This window comes from Ailuropoda melanoleuca, chromosome 17 (assembly GCF_002007445.2).
Source record: "Ailuropoda melanoleuca isolate Jingjing chromosome 17, ASM200744v2, whole genome shotgun sequence".
Lineage (NCBI taxonomy): Eukaryota > Metazoa > Chordata > Mammalia > Carnivora > Ursidae > Ailuropoda > Ailuropoda melanoleuca.
The window spans coordinates 28,909,345-28,932,250 of record NC_048234.1 but is presented as its reverse complement, the minus strand read 5'-3'; positions in this window follow the sequence as shown (position 1 = coordinate 28,932,250).

Sequence of the window (22,906 nt, the reverse complement as noted above, 5' to 3'; positions counted from 1 at the left end):
CTCAAGGATGCCAGTAAACAAAAATTGTTTAATAGAAATGACTAAGCCCATTGTGGTAAACCGTTGATTCCACCAGCTTAGAATAGTTCACTAAATCGTATTCTCAAACTAGACTTGCATAATGCAAGAGATATAGCTATAACTGAGGAAATTAATAAGTTCTTATTCATATTTTAAAAGGACTACAAATAATGGAATATGCATTTCGTGTTACAATGAGTGTCAGCCATTATTGTATTGATCTAGTTTCCTAAGAAACAGCCTACATGGTCAGAAAGAGTTTGCACGTCTAATTTCTTTCAAAGAAATATTAAAATCTTCAGTATCAGTAGTAAAACTGGCAAATTTACCCATTTCTTCTGAGGTTTGATTCCCTTCCCTCTCACCATCCACAATATTATGGTGAAAATTTAACACAGATTTATTTATTTATTTGTTTATTTTAAAGATTTTATTTATTTATTGATGGAGAGGGAGGGAGAGAGAGAGAGAGAGAGCACATGCACAAGCAGGGGGAGCGGCAGAGGGAGAGGGAGAAGCAGGCTCCCCACTAAGCAGAGAGCCCCTGGAATCATGACCTGAGCTAAAGGCAGCCGCTTAACTGACTGAGCCACCCAGGCGCCCCTCTAACAAAGTTGTAAAAAAAGAAATCCTATTTGCTATCTGCACACCTGGTATGTACAGCATGAAGGTCTTCCTCTAATCACTGAACAAAACATATGATTTCAAGTTTGACTTATCTGCTGTCAGAGTTTTCATTCAGTCACTTGGCCATTAAGATGAATAATTTAAGGCACCCGCAATTTTATTTTAAAAGACTCTTTAAGCTTATCTCTATATTAATAACGTAATCTGAAATTAGGTGTTGCTACCTCCCTCCACGATCTCCATGAAACTTCTTCAGAAGAACAACTAGTCGTAATTATTAATATTAATGATAATGGCCATATCATCATTACTTTCAATTACTTATATATGGTTATAAATATTTCAATATTAAAGAAACTGTCAATTAGTGCTGTTTTATTCATCTTCAATATGGACAGGATTTCGTATCATCTATAATTATTTATTTTACAAAATATAATAATCTTTGCTGTTCACAGATCAAATATAAAGTTTTGTTGTGTATAAGTTAAAATCCTTTTGAACATGAATGAGTAAATAATAAATTGTGATAAAATTTGTTTTCTTTCAAAAAGCGACTTATGTATTTTTGATTATTTTTAGTGATGCATTTCAAATGTGGAAAAAACCATGGAGAAGTGATATAACAAACCCTTTTTACCCACTAATAGCAAAATGTTAACCTTTCCCCTTTCAGCTTTAGAAGTTTTTCAACTTGTCTCCAATCCAATACCTTTTTCTCCTTCAGGTAACCACTACCATGAAGTTGGCATGTGTCCTTCTTGACCATGTTTTATATTTTACTGCATGTTTGTATGCGCATAGTAGTATATTGTACTATTTTGTGTTTAAACTTTACATAATTGGTATTAGACCATGTGCATCATTCTGCAATTGCTAAGTCATTTTAACATTTATTCATGATGCTACAGGCAGATCTAACTTTGTCACTTCAGTTGCGATGTAACAGTGGTTCTCAGAATGTGGACTCGAAACCAGCATCCTCCCTGGGAACTTGTTAGCAATGCAGATTCTCAGGTCCAATTGCAGTCCCACTGAATCAGAAACTCCAGGGGGCAGGGCCCAGCCATTTGTGTTCTGATAAACCCTCTAGGTGGTTCTGATGCTAAAGTTTGAGAACCACTGCTACATACTGTTCTGTCATATAAATTTATTTATTCACTCTTACATTCACAGATATATAGATTATTTCCTTTTTTTTTTCAGTATTACAAGCAAAGCTTGAATGAACACTCTTAGGCATACATTTTCTCTAGTAGCTGAATTGCCAGGTGTAAGAAACAGATGTAGGAGGATGAGAAAATGAAACTTTTGCTGTCTCAGTAGACTGAAGTCCCAAGACAACAGATTTGCTGATGAGTGATACCACCATGAGAGGCTCTGACGAACTCATAAAAGCACCCATGAAAGAAAGAATTAGCTCTCCTTGCCTGTCCATAATAGACAGTGCTGATGGCAACTCATGATAGTACTAGCCAAGCAAGACCAATCCTGACTCCTTCTGTGGAGCCCCATGGAGCTCTGTTCAAATCTCTTTTCCAGAAAGAACTTGCTGTGAGAAGTGCAGCTAGATGACAGCCTTGAGCTGCTCCATCATCAGGATTTCCCCACAGCATCTAAGCCACAGCGTTGCTTTGGCCTGACCATTCCTGCTCAATGAGGAACTCATCAATGGCCAGTGTTTTTGCCAGAACATTCCACTGGGCGTGCCAAGATGTTTTCAGATTTACACCACAGTCTGAGTCTCTTCCTTTGCAATCTTCTTTTCTGCCCTGTCTCCTTTTGTAATTTTGATCAAAGTCCAAACTCTTTCTCTGTCTACCCCTTCTTCCTCTCTTTATCTTTCACAGGTGTTATCCCAATAAATCTTTTACACTTGGGGAAACCCCATAGGACCCAAACTGACGCACACTCTTCCTCCCAACCCCAACACCACAAAACCAATTCCCAGAAAAAAACAAAACAAAACAAAACCTGTCATTTGAATGTTGGGGGAGGAAGCACAGAAACAACATAATGAAGAGGAAAAAAAAAAAAAGCTAAGGCTCATGTTCTTCCTTTTCTACTGCAGGCCCCTCCCCTTCAATAGGCTGGAGCTGGGGGACAGACAGAAACAACTTTTAACTTGGTAGAAAGTATGTGGTCTTCAAGTATTAAATACTGAAATGCAACTGTGTCTTAAAGTAACCAGAGGACTTTAGGTGCTCCAGGAATGTGTGGCTGAGTTATGGAACTTGTCATAGGAAAAAACATGGTTATTTTATGATTGCATTCTGCTTAAAAGTTTGAATTATACACATTTCAACCTTCTCTAGACATTGCCAAGTTGCTCTCCAGAGTAGGGGTTCCAATATATACTTCTGCTTGCGGGAATCAAGAATTCCTGCTTTCCCAATCAACAAAACTAAAAGGCAACCTATGGAATGGGAGAAAATATTTTCAAATGACATATCTGATAAAGGGTTAGTGTCCAAAATATATAAAGAACTTGTACAACTCAACACCCCAAAAACAAATAATCCAGTTAAAAAATGGGCAGAAGACACGAACAAACATTTCTCCAAAGAAGACATGCAGATGGCCGAGAGGCACACGAGATGATGCTCATCATCACCTATCATCAGGGAAATGCAAATCAGAACGAAGGTAAGATATCACCCGACACCTGTCAGATGGCTGAGATCAACAACACAAGAAACGATAGGTGGTGGCGAGGATGTAGAGAAAAAGGAACACCTGTGCACTGTTGGTGGAAATGCAAACTGATGCAGCCACTCTGGAACACAGTATGAAGCTTCCTCAAAAAGATAAAAATAGAGGGGCACCTGGGTGGCTCAGTTGGTTAAGCATCTGCCTTTGGCTCAGGTTATGATCCCAGGGTCCTGGGATGGAGCCCCATGTTGGGCTCCCTGCTCAGCAAGAAGTCTGCTTCTCCCTCTCCTTTGCCCCTCCCTCAACTTGTGTGGTCTCTCACTCCCTCTCTCAAATAAAAATATATATATTTTTAAAAAGTTAAAAATAGAACTACCTTATGGTCCAGTAATCATACTGCTGGATATTTACATAAAGAATACAAGAACACTAATTCAAAGGGGTATATGCACCCCCATGTTTACTGCAGCATTATTTACAATAGCCAAGATATGGAAGCAGCCGAACTGTCCAACGATTGTCGAATGGATAAAGAAGATGTGGTGTATAGATATATAATGGAATATTATTTAGCCATAAAAATTTGAAATCTTGCCATTTGCAATGACATGGATGGAGCTAGAGAATATCATGTTAAGTGAAATAAGTCAGTCAAAGACAAATGCCATATAATTTCACTCATATGTGGAATTTAAGAGACAAAACAAATAAGCAAAGGGAAAAAAATAAGAGAGAGAGACAAAGCAAGAAACAGATTCTTAATTAAAGAGAACAATCTGAAGGTTACCAGAGGTGAGAGGGGTGGGGGGATGGATTAAATAGGTGATGAGCTCAGGGTGATGTGTGGAAGTATTGAATTACTACTATATTGTACACCTGAAAGGAATAAAGCACTGTATGTTAACAAATTGGAATTAAAATAAAAACTTCAAAAATACACAAAACAAAACAAAAAGAATTCCTGTTTCCTCACATCCTTGCCAATATTTATTTAACAAAAAGTTATATAATGATTAAAACAGGCAGGCTCTGTTCTAAGAATCTTGAGAGTATTAACTCATGTAATTATCATAACAATTCTCAGGGCTCCTGGCTGACTTGGTCAGTGGAGCATGTGGCTCTTGATCTCATGGTTGTGAATTCAAGCCTCACATTGGGTGCACTTACTAAAAAATTAAAAAAAAAAAAGTCTTAGAAGAAATTATCATAACAATTCTTTGACACAGGTAATATTTCCATTTTACTGATGAGAAAATTAACATAGAGAGGTTAAATGATTTGCTACATATCACTAATAAGTGGTAGAGTTAGGATCTGAAACCAGACAAGACATGCTATTTACAAATCTTTGCTATTTTTTTTTCCTATCTGTTAAGGTGTTATCTTGCATTTTCTTAATCATTAGTGAGGTTGAGCACAGATTTTTATAGTTACTGGTAATTCAAGTTCCTTCCCTATAAATTGTTTTTTGATATGCCCACTTTTTCATTGAATTATTTGATTTTCTCTTGCTTATTTGTAGGAGTTCTTTATAGCTCCAGCTACTAATCACCCCTTGTTGCTCATATGTAGTAAAAGTATATTTTCTCTGTGGTTGGTCTTTCTTTTTTTTGTAGACTTTTTTCCTGCAGATGTAGGAAACATTATCAAATTTTTCTATGTTTAATACTTTTTGTGCTTTGTATAAGACAATTCTTTTCTAACCTGAGTTCAAATAGATGTTCTATACATTCTTCCAAAGTTTTTATTTTTATTTTTTTATATTTCTTTTTTTTTTAAGATTTTATTTATTTATTTGAGAAAGAGAGAGAGACAGAGAGCACAACTATGGAGAGGGGTAGAGGGAGACAGAGAGGCAGACTCCCTGCTGAGCAGGGAGCCCTATGTGAGGCTCGATCCCAGAACCCTGGATCATGACCTGAGCCAAAGGTGCCCTCATTTCTGATATTTCTGAAAAGAAAATTCATGTAGCATTGGGAAATAATCTGACTTTCTTTCCATTAGGAAAGTAAACTGTTAACAGTAAGTTTTACTAACTCACCTGTTGACTTCTGACTTGGAATGATACCACCTTTATCAAATGTCAAACTTCCACAAAAGAGTACAACTCTTTGTCAATTCTGCTCTACTTCCCTATGTGTCTGTTTCTAAAACAGTATCACCATGCTTAAAACAAAAAAATAAAACAAACCAAACCACATAGCCTTACAATGGTTTGGATGTCTAGTAGGGTGAATCTTCCCTTCTTTTCTTTCCTATTTCCTTTTCCTCCAGATACCTAATGCTTTTCTTTGTAATTTTCTCTTGACCTTATGTACTAATTTGGAGTAATTTCTTAGTTTACAAAATTACTCTCCTTTTTGCTTTGCTTTGATTTTCTGTATTTTTAAATGAATATTTCAAGGATTACCAGATTTGGAAAGTAAAAATATGGGATGCCCAGTGAAATCTGCATTTCAGATAAACAACAAATAATTATTCAATGAGTGTATTTCAAATACTGTATGGAATATGCATATACTAAAAATTATTTGTTGCTTATCTGAAATTCGGATTGCACTGAGTGTCCTGTATTCTACCTGGCAACACCACCATTTCAACTGTTTTGAAATTGAAATTAAGAGAATGTAATCTGTATGATAGTGATTCCTTGGACATTTTTAAGACCTTCTTTATCCTTCTGTTTAGTAATCATTTACATATCTTTGAAAATAATAAATATCTTTTTAATTTGTAGGCTACAGTGTCTCATATACATATATTAGATGAAATCCATTAATTGGGTTGTTATAACCTATATAAGGTTATAAGTATAACCTTATTTATTTATTTTTTGCTTTATCAATTTTTGGTAGGGTATGATATTATTGCATTTTTATCTATTTTTCCCTAACATTATGAAATTATATTTCAAACCAGTTTGTTAGGTATACACAAATTCATTATGTCTTTTGTCTTTTGGTAGGTTATTCTATTTAAATTAGGTACTACCACTCTTTATCCTTATTGCTTTTTTCCTTAAATTCTATTTTGTCTGAAATTCTTATTGTTACATAAATCTCTTTTTGGTTGATCTTTACATCTTCTATAACTTATCCTATCTCTTTATTAACTTTAGCATTGTTATTTTACACAAGATTCTTCAAGAAAATTTAACCAGATTAAAAAAATGAATTTCATAGTCTTTATCCCATTTTTAATTAGTGAGTTTATTCTATTTAAATATGTTGAGAAAACTGATGCATATTTGAATTGATTTCTACCATTTAATTAATTTTTATAATAACATTCTTATAAAGTATATTAATTATATAATATAACAATATGAAATGAAATATTACTATTAAAAATATAATAAATAATATATAATGATATGTTATGTTTATAATAATTATTTTCTTTTATCACAGTTAAATTGGCTTGATAATTTTTTCTTTTCATTCTTCTACTTTGGAAATATGATATTTAATTTAGATTTTTAATGTTTACTCTGATTTTTTTTTTAAAGATTTTATTTATTTATTCAACAGAGAGACGGCCAGCAAGAGAGGGAACACAAGCAGGGGGAGTGGGAGAGGAAGAAGCAGGCTCATTGCAGAGAAGCCTGATGTGGGGCTTGATCCCATAACGCCGGGAGCACGCACTGAGCCGAAGGCAGACGCTTAACTGCTGTGCCACCCAGGCGCCCCTACTCTGATTTTTTAATATACACAATTAGCTTTTAAGTTTTCTAACAAGGTCCAAAATTATTCAGTATCTGCATCCTTCTGACTAATATCAGAAATGTTTCATGTTTCAACTACCCACTGAACCACACCTCACTTTTTATTCTTTAGACCTTTCTCCACATCTTTCCTAAGAACAATATTTTAGGTATAAACATATTTGTTCCTCACAGCAAATGTCTGATTAAATTTACCAGTACATTTTTTATAGGTTCTGTGGTTATACATTGTGTTTTATTTAACTCCCTTGTGTTCATTTTTCATTCTGCTGATGAACATCCTTTACTGATTCTTTCAAAAAGTCTACGGATGACAAGGTCTTAATCTCCGTGTTTATGTAAAGATGAGCATTTATTTTAATTATTCATAAAAAATGTCCAAATTCATTTCCATTTTATCTATTATAGTTTATGATACTCATGCCAAATGTCTAGGGAGAATTAACCTATTAACTTTTACAATATTTACATGAGGCTTCTAGGTCTGCATACCTATAAAAACAAAATGGAAATGAAGTCAACAAAACTTCATATTACTTCCATTTTCTTTTAGCCACAAAGAAACAGAGGTTATAAATGATAATATTATATTAATATTATTTTGTTTCATTACACTTAGTTCTAGTTAATCATAACTTCTGAAAATGATCACTTTTTCTTCTTTGAAGTTCTCTATTAACTACCTGTAAAAATATTTCCATAAAGATGATAAAAAAGTGAAATAGAACCGTTAAATAGAATACATATATATATATATATATATATATATATATATATATGCAGTTTCATTTACTACAAGTATGAATGGCTCTGAAGTAATCTTGTTCTTACCCTTTTACAAATCAAAACTCTTTGAACATGCATTTTTGCAGAGCTTGCTTTCAGCACTAGATTTTTCTCTTTGTATTCTCCAAGAAGAATTTTTAGAAAATTGAAATATTACTTCTTCTCAGAAAGGTGCATCACTCCTTGGCATATTATTTAAATGTCCAAAATTTGTTCTTAGAAGGATTCATTTTGTTGGATTCATATGTTTTGTGAAGAAAAAGAAATTAAAAAAGACATGTTAATGTCTATCATACCAGACAACACCTACTAGCAACTTAAGAAGAAACAGAATGTATACTGGACCTTGTCAACATGCATTATTGTTTGTAAGGTTATCTTATATTGTATAGATGGGAGAAATGGATTTTCCCCACACTGTGTATTCCCTTTTGTGGTGACAGCTCACTGTACACCAAAAAATGCCTATATGAAGAAACTGTACTGTAATAATAATAAGATTGCTCTTTGTAAATTTCTTTGAAAGAGTTTTGCTAAAAATAATTTTTTATAAAGAAGATGTGACTTTTATGAAAAAACTTCTTAAGTTTACTATCTTTACATTATAGTAAACACTCCATCATGCTTTGTGAAATGTCTTGAGTCCATGTTGTCATAGCGATTGATTTTCTTTTTGGAAATACATCAACACTGAAATATATAATGCCATCAGAAAATATGGAAGGAACCTAAACTGATAGGTTATTCCCCATAATGTAGTAATTTCTTCAACTCCTTCGAAGACAAGCCTCACAGAAACAAAACAAATAAAGGACCAAGAATACTCTAAATAGGCTATACGAGCACGACTTATTCTCAGAGGTATGCTACAATGATATCATTATGATTTAATACTCTGTTGAGTTTTTGTACTGAAGACAGGAAGTTCCATAAACATTCCAGATTTAGTCAATGAAACAAAGGCACTGAAATCTTGGAAAAATAAGGAAGTAGAATTGGAAGCTAAATATTTTTTCTTCAATTTAAAGCATAAAAATGTTTCCTAGGGTATACATCATACCAAAATGGATGATAGATTGGGACTGGCAAACTCCCAGCTTGGACCTGGCCGAGTTGGCAATGTCAGTCATGCTCATTAAAGATACTAGAAGTTACGCCAGCTACCTGGAAAGAGTCAAACTGGTGAAGTAGTGCTCCTTCTTTCCTCTCAGTCACCTCACTCTCAGCACTTCTGAATGGAAGAACTATCCATCCCTCCAACTCTTCAAACCCCCTGTTAAGTTCCTCAAAAATATACTGGGTGTCTATAATATTCCATGCATTGTGGTTGGTGCTGGGGTACAAAGAATGTAAATTGGAGCAACAGGGGAGCAGGTCTTTTCTTTTTAGTTGTTCACTGCTCTATCCCTGTTGCTTAGCAGTGTCTGGAACACATTTAAGGGGATTCAATAAATATGTGTTCAAAAAATCAATATAAGGGGGTTCAATAAATAAAGGAAAGTCCCTAAAGTAGACTAAAAATGACCATAAGTTCTTTGCTTTTCTATCCTTTGAGAGATGGAGTCTGATTTCCTTCCCCTTAAGCCTGGGCTGGCCATAGCGACTTGCTTGAACATACAACGAAATGGCACTTAGCTCTGGGACTTCTGAGGTCAGGTCATGAGAAGCCATACAATTTTTCCTTGTGCCTATTTGAACAATTACTTTGGGAGCCTTGAGATACCCTCGAAGAATTCCTGCTACTCTGAGAGGCCATTTGTAGGCATAACAGAGGATGGTATCCACTAAGCCAAGCCTTCAAGCCGTCCCCCCAAGACACCAGACAAATCAGAAGCCAGTGTGAATTATCCAGGCTAGCTTATCCACCAACTCCTACCAGCAAGACTTCAGCTGATGGCACATAGAGCAAGAAAATGGCCCAGATGAGCCCTGTTCAAATTCTTGACATATGACATTGAGACAATAACATGGTTTTTATTTTAAGTTGCTAAATATTGGAGTGGTTTATTATATAACAATAGATAACTGGAACAGTCCCCAAACATTACAATTTAGGATGGTAGTCAATAAAGGTAGAAAATCTCAGAGATTCAGATGATAGATAGATGTTAGTTAGATAAACAGATACTTATAATCCAAAGTTATGTTTTCTAAATCAGAGACAATAAACCAAACACAGAAGCCTGAGTGTTTACTCCTTGAAAGAAATGAAGTCTAAGCTAATGTATACCTTGTGAGGGAGAAATAAATGAGACTGTGCTATGCTATATAATAGTTTCTCCTTTTTGATTTAGATTGTTTATGTCAATGAATGGAGTAAATAATAATTGCCTTTTTTTTCATTAAAAAAGTTGTATTCCTCAGAGCTTCTTTGGGGGATATTAGAGACTAGCTGTAGAACACAAGAACACAAGGCATGAAATATAATAGTTGATTATCTAGAATTGACCCAGCTGCCGGGAACAAGGCAAATCATTTCTTATCATTCAGAGTTTGGTATCACGGAAGCTCTAGGTAGAGGAATGGTATTTTTTACAGCATTTGAGGAACAGTATTTGGGGGCAATGTCTGGAGAGAGCTGCTTAGGCCTTTCACAAGATTGCTTTTTATTATTCTCTTAAAGGTCTCTTAAAGTAGAAAGTTCACAGATCTCCTTTAGGGAAGATATTCAGAGTTTGTGAATGTAGAGGTACTATTAGTATTTGGGCAAGAATTGAAAACTTTTGAACTAGTGTTGCTGAAATATTACAGACATATTACAAATAAAATTTGGAGGTGCTTGACTTGCTGCTTCTATGGTCGAGTGATCTAGAATTTTAAACTACGTTCCATGAGGTATCTTCCACTTTTTTTTTGGAAGATTTTATTTATTTATTTATTTATTTATATATTTATTTATTTATTTATTTATTTAAGAGAGAGAGAGAGAGCCCATGAGTGGGGGGAGGGGCAAAAGGAAAGGGAGAAACAGACTCCTTGCTGAGCAGGGAGCCCAAAGTGGGGCTGGAAGGCTGACACTTAACCCGCTGAATCACCCACGTGTCTCGAGATATCTGCCACTTTCTAATTTTTAAGTCTACATGTCCCCTAATTCTTACTTGGGCTGTTGGAGTACTGGAGGGCTGAGGCCACATCTTCACATCATTTGGTAGCCCTGGAGATCTCACCCTCAGCTTCCAATGGAGAATAAAGGCTGCAACCTCTGGGAAACAGTGGGCACCCCCTTGAACTGAAAATCCTTGATGGGCTCCATTAGGTTTCAGTGTGGGTTTTCTCTTCTGGAACTGGTACAATTGTATCATATTTGACAGTATAGGAAGTATATCTTACATCTTTTTCTAGAACTACACCTGAATGCACTACTGCTCTCTGATGCTGAGGAGTGACTGGGGATTAGCCGCTCAGTCCTTCTTAAAGTTCAGACGGAATGACTGGGCTTCCCCCTTCTGTACTGTTTAATTTTTATACTTTATTTTTAGTCAGGCTTGAACTGGAGGTAAGTGGGGAGAAATTTTCAAATAGATTAGTAAAGTAAATATCATTATAAGATTATGACACTGGACTAGAAATTTAATTACTAAAGAAAGTCTATTCTTCAGTCTGAAATGATTGGAGGAGTTTTAGTCTAGAAGCAGTGGTGGGGGAAGTAAAGTTTTCTTCTGGGGATTAAAAAAAAAATTGGGCTTTCACAGTTGAGGCTGTTGAACACAGAAGATAGTAAGAACCCTACCTTCGCTCTAGCTAAAAGATGGTGTAGGACAATACAGGGAATTTACCCTAACTGGAAAGGGAAGTGGGGAACATTTTGCGGAGGACCTAGGATGGCAGGGTAGGAAGTTTGAAGGCTATTCTGAGGTATTTGGGGATAATGGTATATATTTAAGGAAGGAAGCAATAAATTAATGCCGTATTTTAAGATAAACTCAAGAAGATATTTAACATATATTTAGCATTGACTATATCCCAAACAGTTTTTATATGCTATCTAATTTAACATCACTATACGGAAATATTAGCTCCATTTTATAAATGAAGAAATTTAGCTTTGGCTGATGAACAGACTTGCCCAACATCACACACCTAACAAGTGGAACAGTTGGGATTTGACCCCAATTACCTAATTCCAAAGACCTTGCTCTGTCATGCATCTGGCATGTATCTAGAAATGATTTAGTTAATTAAGCCAGAGTCGATTCAGGGGGAATGGCGAAGCGATGACAAAAGTGAGAGATATTGGGAAGTCAGATTCAAAGAGGCTTGAGACTTAACAAGTGATGTGGAAGGCGACCTAGAAAAAAGGAGTGAAAACTACAAAGTTTCTTCCCTAGGAAGAATGTCATTACTAGCAAAGCTTTGAGTAGCACTTAGATTAAGGGGAAAGATCTTCCCTAAACTCCCTTCCAGTCTTCAAATCCCACCTTTCTGTGTCAGTCTGAATTTATACAGACTGATTTTACCACAGTGGTATGCCCAGTTTGAAGTGGCAAGTACTTAGCTGCATGCCCTGGGAAGGAAACTGGGAGAGAAGTTAATTCCCTATGCTTGGTGTGGCTAGATGGTGCCCTGGGTCAGACTAGCACTGGATTGGGGATCCATCCCACAGAAGAAGTCCCAGTGAAGACCATCGATGGCACAGGGCATACTCAGAAAGAACGAATGCTCTAATGAAGATATGGGATGGATGCAGACTTTCACATGTGATACCACAGACCACAGTCCCCTCAGTCATGCTTATTATCTAACATTTTCTCCTCTGCCTCCCAATTCCTGAAATTGGTGCCTGTGTACTGCTATTTTATGGCTCTCCATTCCAGCATTCCATCCGAACACGGCTTTCTTCAACAGATTCTTAAGCGATAGTGCCCCCTCTTTTCATCACAGTGATGTAGAGAAAGCTCTGCTTTGACCTATACCATCAAGTTGAAAATATGATGACCTTTGCTATTACCTTTGTGTTCCTAAAATATTTGAATTTTAATTGACCAGCGAGGTAATGACCCTTTCAAGCTATAGCTCTAACCCAGTGAAGAAAGCACACTCTCATGTAATTGGAATGCTATAATTCTGGGTGCCCCCCAGAAGAATCTGAACCTGGTTTTCAACCAACCTTTCCCCAACTTAGGGAATGTTGCCCATGGTTTTAGGTCAACCAAGAGTAGGCTTTGCCCGACACCACAATACAGCCTAAATTAGAGAGTGGTTACTTTCAAGGTTACTTTCTTACATAACTGTAAAATCGTCATCCATTTTTTCCCTCTAATCCTAAGAAAAATAGAGAAATTTGAGACAAGATTCACATGGGAATTTATAAATAATTATTGACTTCACTTTAATTTATAGCTCATGGGCAAGCAGCTTAGAAGGTATAAAAAATGTTTTGGCTGCGAAACTGAGGCAAGAAGAGAAAACAAATGGAAACTGAAAGCGGTACCTAAAGTTCTTGGAAGAAGCACAGATTTCTCTTGCTGCTCACTCTGACGCTGCCCGCTCTTCTGGCTGATGTACTCCTGCCAAGTGCTGCTTTGAAGGTGGCTAACCTATGGCAGAGGAAATCATGTGACCTAGTTGGTCTCTTCAGGGTATATTAAAAATACGTAGAACAGGTCTGAATTGTAAAAGACAAGAAAATGCAAATACTATATTAAAACTTATGAATTATTTTTGTACATTGTTCTCCTTTTTTTCTCATGACTTATTCAAAATGGATTTCCACTGTATTCCAATTGCACCTAGTACTCCAGACACTTGCTCTCCATTTTTAGTCAAAAATCTTCCATTAGTAAGAGCAAATTGAAATACATAACTTATTTCTTTGTTTCTGGTCCTTTATGAAAGTGAATATGTTCACATTTATCTCCACATAGTTACTTCTTAGTCTCCTAGTTTTTGGCTTGAGAAAGACAGAGAGAGAAACAGAGAAAAGAAGAGGGATAGAATGTGTTTGTGTGTGTGTGTGTGTGTGTGTGTGTGTGTGTGTGAAAAATTTTTCCTAAACATTGGAAAAGTCTAGAAACAACATTCTATTGAATTAGTATTAATGGAGATCACTATTATTTGAATGCCTGGGTTTTCTTAAGGATTGATATATCAAACTAGCTATATGAATTAAATGTAGGAACTTCTAAATTAAGACCTTTCCATTAGAAAACATCCATAAAGACAATAGGAAATGGAAATAATCCCTATCCACCAGTTTATTAGGCTTATGAAAATCATAAATTGTGTATGAAAAAGCAGGAGGATACCAAGTATGGTAAGTGGGGGACTCAGCACTTTGAGGCAGCTTCCACTTTTTGGTTAGGAACTTGATATTGTATTCCTTCCTTGTCTGAACATACTCAAAAAAACCCAAAAAACAAACAAACAAACAAAAAAAGCCTCTAGCACTAATTCGCACCCCCAAGAAAATGGCTGCCTCTTTATAGCTTTTCTTCTGTTAGGTGTATTTGCATTGTAACAGAGTTCACTCTTTGAAGCCATGTGGGTGAACCTTCCACAGAGGCATTTCCAAGCATCAATCAGCAGCAGATGGAAGAGATCTTTGGGGGAAGTAGTAAGGGGACTTGGGAGATGTCACATCCTTGCAGAAAGATTCCTGCGCCCCTCAGTGTGGCAAAGTTAAGAGCTCCTGGACTGGGATGGTGATTATGTTAGTGGAAATGCGTGGTCAGATGACTCAGGGACACAATCTGTCCCATCCTTCCAATGTCGTGGCACTGAACAAATCTCCCAGAAAGAACCCTGATACAATCCCGGGGAAAAGAATGAGATAAAGATTTGCTGCCAGCTTTTTTGGAAGGGATCTTGATATACAATAGAAATTGGGTTGAATTATAAATCAAAAAGAATGTTTTTTTTTAAATTGCGTATTATACTCCTTTGGTCTGAGATTTGCTTTCCCTATATAAGGTGCATTGCCTTCATTCAATGAACTTACGTTCCAGGGTATTTCAGTACAATGATTTTTAGAAGAAATAAACATTTATATCATCACTAGAAATCTGAAGCTAAGAAAACATATTTAATACCTTCTTTAGCAATAACTTTCAGTACACAAATTTCCATAGGATACATTTGTAAAAGCACACCTTTGCCATTTGACTATGGACTCTCCTTGGCAGGGAAGGGGCTCGAGAAAATACATACACTTGATTTCAGTAGAAGGGAGCTCTGGTTCCAGACATACTCAAATGTGTATCTTTTGATCTTCTGATGGTATAAATACATACAGGGCACTTGGGAGCTAATTAACCTAAAATCTGGTTATGCTTTTCATCAGCAGATGGGCCTTCAGTTTAACTTCACTGGAGGAAAAAAAAAATATGGTGATATCTCAATTATCAAATCATCTCAGAAGTAAATTGCTTTGAGTATACACCTATCCCTTATTTAATGACTTTAACTCTTTTCTGAAAAAAAACCTGCCACTAAGTAAAAAGCTATTAAATGAAAAAAAAATCTATTAATTCTAATAGGAAAGTTTATGAAGAATTTCATCCCAAACCACAAATAAAAACAAACAAACACATCATTGAAGAACGAAAATAATTTTATATTAGTAGGAAATAATCACTTAGCAAACAGGAAAACACCTTCTGTCTGAAATACCACTTCTTATATACGTAGTTAGTGTATTTTGTGTAGAAAAGTCATTGTACTAAAAAAAGGAAAGAAAAAAGAAAGTGTGATGTAAGAAGTTTGCTAGGGGCTTTTTGAGAAAGTTCTTCTTCATTCTTCTGGGCAGGATTTTGGAAGTGACTTTTTCTTTCTCTTCTTATGGGCATTACTGATCATGGCCATGAGACCTAGAGCCACACTAGACATTTCAGATACCAGTGTGAGGATGAAGCTCATCTAGGAGGAAGACAAGACAGAAGTTCATGCAAGGATTAACAGCCATTGGATTAAGGCAATTTTGTATCAAATTACTTAGAGTTGAAGGCATTCAAATTCACACAAGTAAGATTCTAGGCAAGGACATTGATAGAGGAATCATACTGGGGGCAAATCTGAAGAACAGAGAGTCCCAGAGAAACATAGATCCTAGCAAAAAATGATGCTCATTGCACTGTACCCTGTATGTCCAGACTGGATGGGTAAACAAAAGGAGAAAGGGGAATGCTGGGAGCCAGAGACAGACTATTTACCTTCCAAACAGCCATGGTTGTTGTTTATGGTTTACCTATTTAAGGGGGTGGGGGCATCCTACACTGGGTCAGAGGTTTGACTGTCACTGCTCAGACTCTTTCTAAAGAAAAGAATTCCTGATAAATTACAGTGGGATTATGGAAAAAAATGCCAATAATTTGAAGGTAAGTTAGAGTGAGTAAACTTGTTCCTGGGGTCTTAGGCTTTTAGATAAGCCAATAATACTGTGGTAGATTCTGACTAGGGTTTTATCATCATTCCATGATCAGGATGCTGGTCAGTGCTGAGATTAGAGGCACCAAAAGAACTGCTGTCTTCAAACATCTCTCCTAATTGAGTCTACCATATTGTGTGAGGTAGACACCAATAGTCAGTTCGTAAACAATGTGCATCTCCGTTGAAATGCAGAGTTGTTAATAGAGATAAAACATGAAGCCCATTGTTCTCAAACTGAGCACTGAAGTCACCTGGGGCCCCACCGCAAATTCAAAGAGGCATAGTAAGGTATTTTAAAATTCAGGAAAACCATAGTAACCTCTGTTGGACATCATGTGAACTACCAGCGGAAGGTGATTAACATTTTTAACATTGACTGCTATGTTCCTTTCAATGAGAGTGGCGCACACCAATTTGATTCCACAATTTGAGAAGTTTGTGTAGTGTTCAATAGGTGCTAAGATTTTAGTCCTAAAATCTTAGCATGTTAAGGTGCTTGGACCTAAATGTTTAATAAATGGGACTGTAATGTATTTCTTTTGGACAAAGGATGATGTGAGCCACTTACGGAGACAATTAAGAATGCCATGAACCAAGATAATATGGGACTCTCTTCATTCAGCTGCTATCACTTATTAATCATTTGACATTATTTTAACCACTTACATCAAATAAACACGGCATGGGTTTTTATGAGAAAGAGGGAAGCAGAACAGCTCCTTTGCATGTGGGTATGTGGTTTCAAAGAAAGCTTACTTGGAAAGCCATGAAAACTCTGGGTTCTGGAAGAGAGGAGAGAAGCAAAAAAGTAGAATGTGGCTAGTGAACAAAATGGTCACGACCTCTGTGATTTTGTCTAAGACCAGGCTTGCTACTACTACGCTGATAGACCCCAGGTCTGGTGTGATCTGGAACCACATTTCTGAAGCTTGGACTGAACTGGAATGTTTTTAAACAGAGTAAGACAAATGGCCATTTGCTTATTATATTCTACTTTTTCTTTGGCATTGATTTCCTCAAAGCCTCAAAATTAGATATGGCTTAAATAGAAAGCATTCAAGTTTAATAGACTATTATGAAGCAGTCATTTTTCTTTATAAGACAAAGTCCAAAGCACCAAAATAATACCACAGGAAGAAAATATATCACTGATATTCTAATATGTATTGACCAGGAGGAATCTCCTTTTCTCCATGTAAGTGATATCAGAAAACCATGATCAATAACTACCCAATATGCCTTAAGTATCGCAACTCACAAGACCCCATCTGCGTTACCTGTTATGATATAACTCCACTTTACTCAGACTCACAATACAAATGAACACGACTTTTACATACCAAATTTTTGAGTGTAAGCATTCCCTGTGTTCAGGGTAAACACCAGAGTAATTTCTACCCAAGGCTTTGCTTAAACTCTACTATTTCATCCAGAATTATTGTACTGTTTAACATTAAACAATAGAAGAACACTTGAGATTTCTTATCAACTTATTCAGACATTGATGGAAAGCATTCATAAACTGGGATTTTTTTTTTCCTGGATAGATTGAAGAAATTCTTGTGTGTCAAAAACTTTCCTTTAGATTATTCTCTTTTGAGTTATATCATCATTACTGGTTCATCTGCGCTTTTTCTCTCCATATCTGTCAAACAACTGAAATGATTTTGTGGGATTTTTTTTTCTCCATGTTAAATATAGGCTTTAAAAAAAATCATTGCAATTGAGCATGTCATTTATCCTTCTGCCCATTTTTCTTATATTAAAAGGTCTCCTGCTGGAATTTAATTTCAAGTTAAATCTTTACCCCTCCCTCAGGCTGTGAGACTGAATTAAATAAATCCCACTAAAAGTAATAAACCACTCTTAGCTGTGGTCTTGTGATATCAGTTGTCAGCCTGTCAGAGTGAATCTGAGTGTTAAATTCACTGCCTCTGCTAGTGAGGAAAGAATCAGAACACCAAAAAGCCCAGGATAGCAATGCTGCAGTCACTCCAGTTTTATCTCAGCAGTAGTACTTAGGCATGCAAGAAAATATCTTTGAAGATGATTTTCTTGATGACACTCTTTTAACATTCATATTGATGTAAAACATAAAGGCTCAGCTATGGTTATTATGCTTTATTTAGTATGTTGCGAACTTGCAAGATCTATCGACAAGAAGGTAGATTTCCTGTTTGGAAGGAGGGACAAACCATGAATGTCATCTTGTTGGAGACTGATGAATTTTAGGTGTAAAGTAAGTTAGTCAGGATTTGTGCCCAAATACATGATTGAAAGGCAGACCATTCAAGAGAAGGAAAGAAAAATAATACGTGTCATCAATTTTCCCTTATGAAAATTTGCAAGGAGATCAATCCACAGAACATAGACAACCCCTCAGACTTCCAAATAAAATGCTCTAGAAAGGGGGACATGGTGCCCTCCCTCAAGGAGCTCCCTCCAATACTGTGTCTGTGATGCAGGGACACTGGGAATGATCCCAGGATCAGGCTGGATTTATGGGTGTGACTAATAAAAGGTGACAGCTGGCTTCAAATCTGTTGGCTTGTCATGCAGTGGACCAATTTACAAAATACTTGTTTACCCTTAAAGCACTGAGGTTGTTTGAAAAGAAAGGTCTTTTTTTTTTTTTTCAACATTAGTTTCTCCATATTAAATTCTGAAGAGTTAAAGTTTTATAAAGAGCCAAAAATCAATATTGTCAGTGATTTGGTGTTTCTAAAGAACAGGACAACAGCTCAGCAGATTAACTTCCTTCTATCCATGGGTAAGCACAATATTGCCTTCTGTAGAGATAGAGCTGTAGGAATTCCCGGGGGTGGGGGAGATGAACACAGACAATTGTCTGAACAAAACTTCAAGAGAGAATTCTGGCGCGTGGAAGATGATGGACGTCTCCCAATAATCATTATAGTTGCAACCCTTACCTTCCTACGGATGTAACATCTTTATCCAGTTATGTGCTGAGCATATGGTTTACACTGATGCCTAGTAATTCCTCAAACCCCTCCTCCCAGCCTTTTAAAAAACTCTTCTTACTGCCCGGATTGGGAAGTGGAAATGGTTCTACACAAAACATGTCCTAGGAAATAGCCTTTTTCCTCATTGTGAAGTAAGTATTGACAGTAAATATTGTTTTTGATTTCTTACACCCAAAAACATACTACAAAGTCATATCCTTTCCTATCCTTAGGAAGAGATTATTTTCAAAATACAAATGTGAGGAAAATACTTTTCAAGTTCTTCTAGGAAAACAAACAAACGAACAATACATCATACAGATCTCTATTATAGAACTGGACTTTTCAGATGGTGGGAAAATACTTCCATATCTGCAATTAGTTTGTTTAGTGTAATAATTCAAATAAAAGCCAATCAATTTTGTACGCCAAGGCTGGGCCTTAATTTTAAATCATTAGATTATATGTTTGTTAGAACTTTTTTTCTGTGTATATATAAACCTGTGTTAATTTATTTTCCCTTGAATTTTATTTGCTTATTTAGCAAGTTATCTGAAAAAAAAAGGAAAGACCTGGAACTGGAGAGATCTGTTTAGAAGTCTACGCATTCCACCTACAAGTGGTTTAACCTCAGGCTAACCTTACCATTCTGAGCCTCAGTTTACTCATTTGCACAATAGGATAGCACTGGTTTCCTTACGGATTGCTGTGGCGATGAATAGTAACACATGAAGCCGCTGGTGCAGGGCCTTGCGTGTGTCAGACTCTCTCTTCTGAATCTGATCTACAACAGGTTTTGCTGCCTATGATAACCCAACTTAGTATGTTTAGCTAAAAAGCTTGCAGCCAATGTCCTCCAAAAAAATATAGAATAGAGAATTTTTCAGTCAGGGTACATGACTGATGATGTGAATAAAAAAAGATTTTCTTATTGAAATGTGTACTTGAGATCATGAAACTCGATTTTGGTCTTAAAAGATTTTCACAAGATACATCAGTTTCACAGTTAAAGAGTGAGTACGCCACCCCCAGCTTTATTCACTTATTTACTTAACAATGATGTACCACTAGCCCAATGTGGGCTAGGATCTTGGCAAGGCCTAGGGGCCTACTAGTGAGCAAAATTACCACCAAGCTATTAACAGAACAGTGGGGAAGGCAGAAGATAAACCTGAAGAATCACAGCAGGGATACCATGTGGAAGCACAAGGGTGTGAGCCATCAACAAACCAACTATAGCCCACAGGGAAGTTCCATTCCAAAACTTCGGCTCCTACCCCATTCCACACTTGTGATCACTTTCTATCTTTATACCTAGGTCACAATTTATTTAAGATCTAAATATTCACATTGAGGGAATACATGAAGAAATGAACACTTTCTAATGTTTTTGTGAGCCATCTGCTAATGTAACGATGATGGATTTTACACCGAGCACCACATCAAGTCTAGTCTAGTGCCGTGCACATCATTGATGTCTAACAGACATTCATTGACTGCTTGACATGTGATTACAATATAAAGATTTTACTCCAGTTAGATGTTAGGAGATGCCACATTCCCATTTCCTTTTCTACAAATACTGATGTCTTCGGAAGATGAGAAAGACTTTGCCTTTAAAAAAATTCTTTTTCTTCCTATCAAATTGTGCGTTAGAATTTTTTCTTTAATGTTTTGATGGCTCTGGGTACATATTTCAGTAATTCTAAATCAAATAATCATGGAGTATGAGAGCTGGAAGAAACTGTAGCATTGTGTCTGGGGATTACGAACTCAAATGCCTCCAAGGGTCAGGCAGGTAACATGAATACGTGAATCTGACCGGGCTTAAGACCATTGGGAGGAGGAAAGCAAAGCCTGTAGCAAACTAGAGACTGCATACCTTGTCAAATTCAAACTTAATTCTGAACAGAGAAAACAGATCTGAGGGTTATGTTTGGTCCACCAGCTACCAATGGTGCACACTGAAGTTAATCCTTTAATTTTAACGATTAATGCATTTAATCCTGCATATGTCACTTTTTCAGGGAGTCGAAATGCCATCATGTGGCTTAGGGTCAGAAAGAGCCATGGAAGGCATCTACCTCACCCAACAACCTTAAATTACATGGCTGGTATATTTAGACTTTGTGAATTATTATCTAAGTAAATACGCGGGGGCAGGGTAGAGAGCCTTAAAATTACTTCCATTTGTGCTTTTTTGCTTTTTGAAATAAAGATGTAAAAATGCTCTGGTGAATTTCTTTGTGTGTCTTTTACTAGCTTTGAAGCCAGACAAACGAACTATCTTTTATGAGCTGCGTCACCTTGAACAATCTGCTAAATTCATTGAGCTTTACTTTCCTTAATAGCACATCCAGTTTATTTACCATAAAGTTAGTTTAAATAAGAAAATTTCTGTAAAGTGACAAGCACAAGGCTTGTTCATACTTGATGATCAGACAATGTGTTTCCTATGCCCTAAGCCTCTTACTTTCTTTTTCCCTGGATGTGGGCCTATAACTTCTTTTAACCAGTTTGGCAATAAATTGGTCTGCATTCTATGCTCTCACTCCAGCTGAGATCATCAACAGCGTTGTGGTTTTGTTTGTAATGCATTGTGAGATGAGTCTTTTATATAAAAAATGAATGTAAACATTTTCTTTAAGGAGCTTCCTTGGAGATGTACACCCTCTGGTTAAATAACAATTTGTATTCTTCAGAGCATATTATTATTGTTGTTATTGCTATTATTTTGGTTAATGTATCTTTCCCCTTTGTATGCTTTCTTTCAAGAAAAATAAGATGTTACAGAAGGCCTCCAAATGTTATGGGGTCTTTAAATGTTCACTGTGGGAAGTCTGGGTCTCTACAATTAACACTGCTCATTGGACAGGGTAAGAAGCTGCTCTGTTCTCATTTGAACATGTTATCAGAATGGCTACCACTTAGAGTCTTGACGGGATTCTCAGGAAAAGAAGCCCAGCCAGAAGCTCTGTTTTAAGCTGCCGTATCTTTTTAGAATTTTTGAAAAAAATTAATGAATTTGGTCAATAGTTCTGTGCTGTTTCATCTCCCACACATACAAAAAGTGAAAATGGGCAACAGGACTGCTAGAGGCTTAATTAATTCAAAGCAGCACTTTGGGTGGGTAGTATCAGCTAGAAGATTCCCCTGTTTAGATTTACCGAGTAGGTTTTCTTTAGACATGATTAATAGAGAGAAATATGTTCTTTCAGCAAGCAAGAGGAACCCCAATGTATTTCCCTACAAAATTCTACTTCACATCATAATCAGCATTTCTTAAGTATCTGGTGTATTTCTCATTACTCTGTAACCAGTAGATCATGTATTTAAAAGTGTTAAAAAGGTAACAACTAAGGACACATTTGCTTACCTTGCTGAACTTAATGGTATTCAGGCTACTTACCTACAATTTTGGCTGCTATCTCTATAGGCAGTCTGTTTTCTTCATAACTCTTGGCTACATATTGATCCAAATATATATATTTTTGAAAGCTATTCAGATGAAGGGCACATATAATCTCTAAAATATCTCTTTATCCTTGGTGAACACTAATTGCTCTCAATTTTGTTTTGTTTTTCTGGTTATTTGAAACTGTCTTATTTTAAAATGGCATCTCGCGTCATTCCTAAATCATTCAGTCACTTTACATCACTCCTGTGATTTGTGGTTTCTACTGTATGTGTCTTTTGAACAGCTTCAGTTAAAATTTTTTGTTTGGTTGTTTGTGTTAATTGCCTTATCACTTGTCATAATTCTTGATAA